General features: G+C 51.6%; 1 long non-coding RNA gene across 3 annotated transcripts in view; it reads left to right on the forward strand.

Annotated features, from left to right (window-relative positions):
- LOC125755612 (uncharacterized) overlaps positions 1 to 7,990 on the forward strand; it is a 35,040-nt gene extending 27,050 nt beyond the window's left edge. For 2 of the 3 annotated variants that reach the window (XR_007412535.1, XR_007412537.1), the window contains exons 4-5: positions 3,569 to 3,685; positions 6,427 to 7,990. This is a non-coding gene — a long non-coding RNA (uncharacterized LOC125755612). Of the gene's footprint in view, positions 1 to 3,568; positions 3,686 to 3,875; positions 4,613 to 6,426 lie in introns of those variants that run through there. The other variant, XR_007412536.1, reaches the window with a different exon arrangement.
- The last annotated feature ends 1,683 nt before the right edge of the window (positions 7,991 to 9,673 follow it).

Genomic DNA, 9,673 nt, shown 5'->3' on the forward strand with positions numbered 1-9,673 from the left:
AAGTCACTGTCACCATGCCCACGGCTTAGTGAGCACTTCCTGGGTGCTCGATCAGGCCTCCTCATTCCTCCTTGCACTCACACCTGCTTCCTGCCCGTGCATCTCTTCTGCCTTTAACACTGTCCCGCTCCTCAGGGACAGAGGTTTCTGATTCTTTCCCCTGATCTGTTGCATATTTGCTTCCATAGGTACCTGCTTGGTTTGGGGCATCCTCTGTTCCACGTGGTGAGTTTCGTTTTCCCAGGGGTGGCGACCCCAGGTACACACCTGGCAGACGTCTTGCTGCGGGAGTCAGCCTGGCTGGCAGCCCTGGCTGCCGCCCCCTTGGATCCACTGCCACATTCTCTCCGGGCCACATTCCTGCAGCCCCGTGACTGAGCACAGGCCTGTTCCTGCAAAACTCAAAGCTCTTCCAATGGGCATCTTTGGCTGGAGAAAGTCCCATCCTTCCAGATGCTTCTTTCATGGAAATGCACTGCGGTCCAGATCCTTGAGGCAGCCCTGCATACAGTCCGCGGGCTCTCCTGACCTCTCTTCCCCCTTCCCCTCTGTCATTCGGTGTCTCCCCAGTCAATCTCCATCTCAGGGTCCTTCTCATCCAACCTGACCTGTCAATCACTGTTTCTCCCCCACATCCTTTGTCTAGATTTTTGCTACGTGCTTACCACTAATTCCACCCTGGACTCTCCTGATGGGGCAGTCTCTCCCGGAAGTGTCCCAACACACAGGGACACCTGTCAGTTTCATCACCAAGCAGCCTCTCCTGGAGCCTCTGACCTGCTACTACTGGACTGACCTCCTCCATCTGTCCCCCTGGGGACCTCTCCCTTTTTGTTACTCCCCACTTGCCTGCTCGCATGTCTTGCTCTCCCATGACTCATCCCCTCATTTGGTGCAGCACACCCTCCAGAAGCTTCTCGAGGAGGAGTGCAAGAGCTGTAAGCTGTGAAACTGTCTTTATTCCACCCTCGTGAGGTGTCGAGGGTCCGGCTGGGCATGGCGTTCCAGGAGGGAATCGTCTTCCTGCAGAATCTGGAAGGCTCGGCCCCACTGCTTGCTCACGTCCAGGGCAGGTGCTCGGAAGCCTGAAGCCATCAGATTCTCAATTCTTCAGGGGACATCGCTCCCCCTCCGAAAGCCTGTGGGATCCCTCTTTGTCCACAGTGCTCTGCAACCTGGGGGCGGTGTGCCTCAGCCTGGGCCGACCCATCTCTAAAGAAACCCAGTTCCTTCCAAGCTGGGAAAGCGACCTGAATTTTTTCATGGAAATTTTTCATGGATTTTTCATGATTTTTTCATGAACAGAGGATGCCCCAAACCCCTCTCCTCTCCTCTCTTCTTTTCCTTCTTCACAACCACTTTTATCTAGATGTCGGGGAGGACTTAAACTGGTCCTCACGTTTCTTATCATTGAACTACCCTCCCCGCCTCTGTTTCCAGATTTTTCACCTTTTTATCATGCTATACCCCCCTAATGGAATTTTTATTTCTGCAATCGTATCTTTTAATTTCCGAGCGTTCTCTTTCGGCCTCGGAATGGTCCTTTTTATAGCATTTCTTCCTTGTTTAAAGCATTCTTTCCTGCAAGAGAAGATGTTAATGACACTAACTGTTAAGACCAGCGAGGATAATTTATTTGAAGTTTACTCCTCTCTGCATAGCCTCTGTTTCTTTCAAGTGACTTTGGTTCATTTGTGTTGATGGCTTTTATACATTAAGCGTGACCTCAGATTTTCTCGGCTGATTGGTGGGATTTACAAGTAGTCATTAAAAAAAACTGACGGGAAGTCTGGCTGAGGTGGTGGGTGAGCTCTTGATGGTGCTCATAGTGGGTGATGTGACTGGATATTTTCTTGGCAAATCCCAGCTCTTAGTGTCTATAGTTCTCTTCTATCAGACTGGTTACATTTCCCAGAGAGACTCCTGATGTCTTTCCGGTTGGATGTCATCCAACCTGACCTGTCAATCACTGTTTCTCCCCAACATCCTTTGTCTAGATTTTGCCAAAATCTTCATGCCAGTGAAGGAAGGGAGCCATCATTTTCAATCCTGTTAGAAGAGCCATACCTAGACTATTTCTAGAACAGCTCATATTTACAACCCCCTCCTCTATATGAAAAATCATTTTCAGTAATAATCATATAAGGATTCTAATCTCTCCATATCTTGGCCAACACTAAATATTTTCTGGGTTTTTTTTATGATAGCCATCTTAATGTGTGTGAAGCAGACTGACCTTTAATCAGTTTAATAGTTTTTGCGAAGGTCCCTGTGCCCGACCCTTCCACCACCTGCCCTTGTACTTGACAGAACCTCTGGCATGTAGCCTTCTCCAGCAAACCCCCTGTTTTCCAGCATGACGCCCTGGACATCCTAAGCCCAGAGCCCCACAATTCACCTCCCCCAGACAACAAGGCTCCCATCTGCTGGAGTGGGGCAGGGGCACACCAATGAAGTGGAGGAAGCTGGAAGTCTAACCATTGGTTGTGAACTTTCAACCAGTTCTCCCATCTGTAGCCCCAAGTCACCCCCACTTCCAAGAGTATGGTATGCCCCTTCTAGTCTCTAGGGGTTCCACAGTGTTATCCATTGTTTCCTAGGCCCAGATGGCTGGAGATTTTGTGCCTCTAGGCTGCTCAGCCATCTTCTCTCACCACCTGCTTTCTAGCTGGATGGTTCCGGTTGCCGAATGTGCTGTCTCCTCTCCTTTCCTCTTTGGCCTTGAGAGGCGGAGGCTTCTTAAAAACCCCTTGGCTGTGATCTTGATGGGATTCCAGAAGGGAGCCAAGCCGAACACATCTGTTCAATCTGCCATTGTTAACCAGCCTTTATTAGACCTTAATAGGCATTATTTAATTTACCTTTTACTAGTAAAGATGAGAAAACTCATCTCACAGCCAAACGGCAATAAGTAGTGAGGCTGGGATTCAAAAACCGAGTCAGGGGCTCCCTCCCCTGTGCCACACTGTCCCCAATCCACAGCTGAGAGTGAGTCCTGGCAGTCCAAGCCGTGCCCGGAAGGTCAGGGGCATGTGGCTGCCATGGGGGAGGAGCCCAGACAGGCCAGCTGGGATCCAAAGGGCCAGATGAGGGGCTCAAGGGCTCGTGCCTGGCAGGGTCCTGAGCCCAGGAGCTCGGGAGGACAAGCACCTGCGACCACAGGCTCATTCTCTTAGAGTCAAGGCTTTTGGCTCCTGCCATCTCATCCAGTCGTGGTGGCCTGGGGCCGTGATGATTTCAATGGCCAAGGAGGGAAGTCCACGGCTTCACTCTGCCCAGTGACAGTGCCGTGAGCCATCCTACCCAACAAGCAGGGGGTCTCACGCAGCCACAGCCTACTGCACCTCTGCCTTCACTGCCCTCCTCTGAATGTACCCAGCCTGCCTCTCCTCAGGGGAATTCTCTACACGGCTCCCTCCCCTACTCACACAGCCCACCCAGCCTACATTTCCAGGGTCCCTCGGGCATTCCTGGGACTTTTTCCTGTTTGCACACACATATACTTACAACCACTCTACACTCAGTTACCTTTTCTTTGTTTGTTTGTTTGCTTATTTCTAATTTTCAGGTTCCTTCATCTGCTCAACAAACACTGACTGAACACCTGTCATGCACCGAGTCCTCAGTGGACCCCAGGGATACAGTCCCTGCCCCCAAGAACTGACAGTCCCTGGGATACAAGCAGGTAAACAGGCAGTCTGCAGTGTGGACCGACCTGGGATGGGGGGAAGGAGGAAGGGGGATGGAGGAAGTTCGGGGAGGAACTCTAATGCAGAAAAGAAAGGTCAAGGCAAGCTCCCCAAGGAGGAAACTGTGAACTGAATCTTAAAGGGGGGGGGGGTGAGGGCTTGGTTCAAATTACATCTGTTCTGCAGGGAGGACTGAGGTGTAAAATTTGAATTGGGGTCCTCATCCATCATCCAGATTAACACCTAGTGGCTCCCACCACATGCCAGGCCCTGTATACGTGCTGCTGAGTCTCCAGCACATCACCCCAGCCCTGGGGGGCTGCCTTTGTGTCCTCAGCATTCCGAAACAACCCCACTGAGAAATCACCTGCTTTCTGAGGCGAGCCCAAGACCCCGAGAGGGCACTTCTCCCATGTGGCACCCCCTTTGCTCTGCTTCCAAATACTGTGACTCTCTCAAACCCACCCAATTCTCCAAATGCCCTGTGTGTAACCCACACACAGGGCAGCTCCATAGACTCTCTGGGATGTCCCTCCCTCCCACCCTCCGAGAGAGAGAGAGAGAGAGAGAGAGAGAGAGAGAGAGAGAGTGAGAGAGGCAGGTTTCGCAAGGTCACACGCAAGGTGCTGGGATGAACTTCTGAGACGGTGCGGCATTCACCGCTGATGACAGCCGGGAACAGATAATCCTGGAGGAAGCCTCAGAACTGACTTGAATCGCTGCCCGCCGAGAGGGAGGGGATCCAGGATTCGGCGTGACCTTGAACAAAACTTCAGTCCGCTCCTGGACTGAGCACCACCTCTGCATAATTAATCGGGAGCGCTGTCCTTAGGACTGACAGGCTGGCCGCGATTAATTATCTTAATATTTGCTCCGGGTTCTGAGGATATGCAAAGCGATTAAAGGAGGGGGTTTGAAGCAGGGATTTGTTTGTTTTGGTCGTTTGCTAAACGATTCCTCGTAATCACATGTAACACCTCCATGATCCTCCAGGTAATGCGTGCATAATATGGAAGCAGAAGGGACATCCCCAAATCGCAAACACAGTGGGTGTCGGGGGTGGGCTGAGAAATTCCAGAAGGCATCACTCACGTGACCCACCAATCCAAGGCCCCCACGTCACATCCTGTCCAGATTTGTAGACTAACCCGAGCAGGGTTCACACACCGGGCTCTGGCCCGGGGCCAGGTCACAGACGATGTCCACAGAGGTGACGCTGTGACAGTAGGTGGGGCAGTGAGTTAGCTCCCATGGCACCAGGAGATGGGGTTCTAACCCTCATGCTGCCACATTGTCCCTGAGTGTGGGAAAGAATCTGAGACAGAGGGGCACGTGAATGGCTCAGTGGTTGAGCATCTACCTTCAGCTCAGGTCATTATCCCAGGGTCCTGGGGTCGAGTCCCGCATCGGGCTCCCCGCATGGAGCCTGCTTCTCCCTCTGCCTGTGTCTCTGCCTCTCTCTCTGTGTCTCTCATGAATAAATAAATAAAATCTTAAAAAAATTAAAAAAAAAAGAATCTGAGACAGAGTCCAGTGGAGCCACCATGGGTGTCATAGAGCCACGTTCCCTGACCTGTCCCCCGGGGCCCCCACAGATGCTGGACTTTGTGCATAAAGAGGAGAATGGAATCCTGGGCCTTCCTCCTTTTCTGAGAGGCAGGTGGAGCCACTCCATGGCTCACCCATCCTAGTGGGGCTCACAAGAGATCAGTTGGTTGAGGTGGGTAGTAATGGAGAGCATCCGAGACAGACGTTGGGGCCCCCCAGGTCCCAGAAGTTCCCATCCCGATGCCAGTGTTCTTTACTCGTCAGATCACGGAGAGCGACAGTTACTGCAGGTTCCAGAAAACAGAAATCAAAGACTCGGAGATACTAGACCTGAGACAGTCTGCAAGGTCATGGAGTCCCTTGCACGTGAGGACTCTGAGTCCCAGGGACCGAGGGGCCTGCCAGCATCCATCCAGGGCCAGCTGCTCAGGACCAGCAGCATCTGGCTACTCGTGCCGCATGGGCGGCTCTGCCTCGGCCTGGCCCCTGGGTCCCCTGAAGGCAGGGGCTGCACCTTGCTCGTCTGTATCTCCAGGAGCCAGCACAGGCCGGCCACAGAGGGGGTGCACAGTGGACATAGTTTGACTTCTGTCAATGCAAGTCCCAGGGGTAGCCCCACAGGCCCAGCCGCGGGTGGAGAGGCCAGCCCTGAGACCTGGCATCTTCATTTCACGCCTTCTGGGTGTTATTGCACACTTTTTCCAGCCTGTAAATTGTCTCCACCATAAACTGGGAATTATGAATTCATAGTCTCTCAATCCTTAATGATATCTGGCACAGATGTGTAGGGGATCCACGTGAAGTGCTGCCAAGAGTAGGGTGGGGGAGAGAGAAAAGAAGGGAAGGGAAGGGAAGGGAAGGGAAGAGGAAGGAAGGGAAGGGAAGAGGAGGGAAGGGGAGGGGCGGAGAGAGAGACAGAGAGAAGGAAACAGTTGGAGGACACAGGGACACTAACCAGAGAGCGAGAACATTGCATCACTGAGTCGCTACTACATTTTAAGAGCCCACCATGCAAAGCATGAGCCCTTGGAGCAGGCGGGCTCACCGGCCTGAATCAAGACTGTGCTTTATTTAGTCTGATCCAAAGGTGAAAGCAAACTTCATGACTCACTGTTGCTTTACAAGCAGCTCCCCCACCCCCAAACCCCAAATGCAGGACAAGTATCGATTCTATTAATCTTCCCTCCAGTGTATGCCCTGGGCAACGCCTCTGCGTCCACGCATTAGTCACTGGCTGTCACTTGTCTGCAGCGGAGGAGCATGCTGCTAAGGAAAGCTTCAGGTCTGCAGAAGCGTCCGTGTGAGTCACAGCCGGGGTGCCCGGGCTCTCCTGCGGACAGGCTACTTGGTGGACACGTGTAGGAGCCGACCAGCCGAACGACCATTTCATGCACAGCATGACCATTTCAAACCTCTGTACCTTTGTCTCTGTCCCCTCCCTGTCAGGAATGCCCTTCCACCCTCCCCTGCCCCAGTTAGCTGGGGACCCCCGGGCATCTTTCAGGTCCCAGGGTGAGTCACCCTTCTGTCCTCTGCACCCCAGAGGGGAGTCCCTCTGTCGTGTGTCCCTCCACTCTCTCCTGGATCAGATGGTTGGCTTACTTCCTCCATTAAGCTGTGAGTCCTGAGGCTAACAAGCCTGTGTCATGGGCACTGGTTGTCCAGTATTTCCCTGCCCCATTGCCCCACTGTAAAGCAGAATGAAAAATAAGAAACTGATGCAGGGCTGAGGATGGGCACGTATTAGGCCAAGCTATTGAAGTAACCATATCCTCACCAGTGGTGATTGTCAACACCTCAGGGCTAAGTCAATCAGTGCATGGCCACATGGCATCACCATGGAGATGGTTGCTGGGTCAAACACAGGCATGAGATCTGGTCCAGTCAGAGGAAAACAAGAGCTTTGCTTGTACGTGGCGGAGAAGATCTCTCTCTCTCTCTCTCTCTCTCTCTCTTTCAATATCTATGTCTCTCCTGTCCTCCCCCCATTGGCCATGAGCAAGGAAGAACATTGGCCCAATGGTTCCTTGACCACGAGGAAAACCGGCCTCCATGTGGATCCAGCTTTGAGCATCCCAGAAGAGATAGTTGGGACAAACTGCATCCCAATGACACCATGGAACCTCTGGATCCTCCAACTATGCTCTGGGTTGCTAAGTCCACCAGCACAACATTTCCTTAGTGGATGAGCCAGTGTGAGTTGGGTCATCTGTCCCTCCCAGTTGAAACCCCTGAACCCATACTGTACTCACCTTTGTAGCCCAGCGGCCAGCATCCTGCAGGAAACTCGATAGCTGCTCAGGAATGCAAAAGTCAGCATTGGGGGCTCAAGTTCTGTGTGAGTAAGGGCCAGCGCGGGAGGAAGACGAGAGAAACCAGCTGAGTGCAGTCCCTCCCCACCAGGTTGGGATGCACCAAGGTCAGGTAACAACAATGATCTCCCACAGATTTAACCATGGAACAGGGACTCACCCCAGGTCTCTCTGGCTCCAAGCGCCTGGCTTTTCTCCACCAACCGCCCTGCCAGGGGGCACGGACCCCAAGGAGGGCATTATCAGGGGACGCTGTGTATTCCATATCCGAGGTGTCTTATCAGGAAATGCTTTAAAGGGGGATCCCTGGGTGGTACAGTGGTTTGGCGCCTGCCTTTGGCCCGGGGTGCAATCCTGGAGACCTGGGATCGAATCCCATGTCGGGCTCCCCACAGGGAACCTGCTTCTCCCTCTGCCTGTGTCTCTGCCTCTCTCTCTCTCTCTCTGTTACTATCATAAATAAAATAATAATAATAATAATAATAATAATAATAATCTAAAAAAAAAGGAAATGCTTTAAAGGTGTATTTTACTACTGGTCCAGATAATATTATTTCATGTCTTCTTTGCACATCAGCATTATGTAAAAATATAAAATTCTGTTATCTTACCCAAACATCCAGTGATCTCTCTCCAGGGCATCTGCTGGTCATTATCAACAAGTCAGCAATGTTTTTTTATGTTTTGTAATCAACATCTCTTCCTGCTTCCTACATTTTTCCACCTACCTCTTTCACCACCTACCTCTTTCACTGACAGAAAGATCTCTCCTTGTCTACGTGATCATCAGTCATCATTTTAAATGGCTGCATCCCTTTCTACCATGGTTACAGCTTGTCTCTGCAGCCTCTGATGGTTGGGTGTGTGCACTGTCTCTGATTTTTCACTGGAATAATCCAGCCATATTGATAGAACAGCTACTCAGCATGCTAACTGGACAATACTTTTTTCTTTTTTAATAACTGCTAGAGGGTAGAGTGAGAGGTAGGGATCCTGGGTCCCTCCCACCTAACAGTTTCAATCAGGGTGTGTCTATGTGCAAGGACTGAAACTCACTCCCACTGGCAGAGCTAAAGAAAAGGGGAGTCTAGGGCACCTGGTTGGAGCAATTATTGGTTAAGCATCTAACTCTTCATATCAACTCAAGTCCTGATCTCAAGGTCGTGAGAATGAGCCCCACATCAGGCTCTGTGCTCAGCTTGGAGTCTGCTGGAGACCCTCTCTCTTTCTCCCTCTGTCCCTCCCACTTGTGCTCCTTCTCTCTCTAAGATAAATAAATAAACCTTTAAAAAGAGGGTAGGGAGTTCAGTGTAGGGATAGAGGGATAGGGACACTTGGGAACCAAGAGACAGCCAGCCTCAGGGGAGCAGCTGGGAACCTTCTTTACAATTTTTCTATTCTCCCTCTGTGTCTGTCTGTCTGTCTCTGCCTATCTTCTCTCTCTGTCTGCCTTTCTGTCTCCATCTCTGTGTGTCTGTCTCTGTATCTCTCTCTGTCTCTGTCTGTCCATTACCACTAGGCCCCTAATGCATACTGCCCTTCTGGTCCAGTGCCCATCATCAGTTGCCCCTGGGCTGAAATTCCCAGGGCATGGTGCTCGTATGCGGCCAGATGTGGGACGTCAAGGGGGTGTCATGTGTTGTAACTCTACCCACAGACTTGTCTCTTCGATCAGGACAAAAGCCAGGGCACATCCTTCAAAAGCAGGCCTTCTGGATTTGAACCTGACTCCACCACCCACTGCTCTCTGACTTTGGGTAAATGGTGCCTTCGTAGTGATCTCCCCATCATTGGATGTATTCAAGCTGAAACACATCAGCTCACGGTGCTTAGCTGACATTAATCTAGCACTTACTCTATGTCAGGAGAGTATAAGCATTGTACAGGACTTACTTAACTCAGTGGGCCTCTGCAACCTCCTAAGCCGGGGAAATTGAGACACAAAAGGTGAAGGAGCCAGCTCTGGACCAGGGAGCAAGCATTCAGTATTCAGGGAAATGCAAATCACAGTCAGTACCACTCTGCATTCCTCAGAGGGGAAAAGTGAGAACTGCTGTGGGGTGAGGCACGTGTGAGCCTCGATGGGAGGGGAGCCGAGCGGGGTCTCCTGCAGCGCTGACGCAC

Source organism: Canis lupus, chromosome 8 (assembly GCF_003254725.2).
Source record: "Canis lupus dingo isolate Sandy chromosome 8, ASM325472v2, whole genome shotgun sequence".
Classification (NCBI taxonomy): domain Eukaryota; kingdom Metazoa; phylum Chordata; class Mammalia; order Carnivora; family Canidae; genus Canis; species Canis lupus.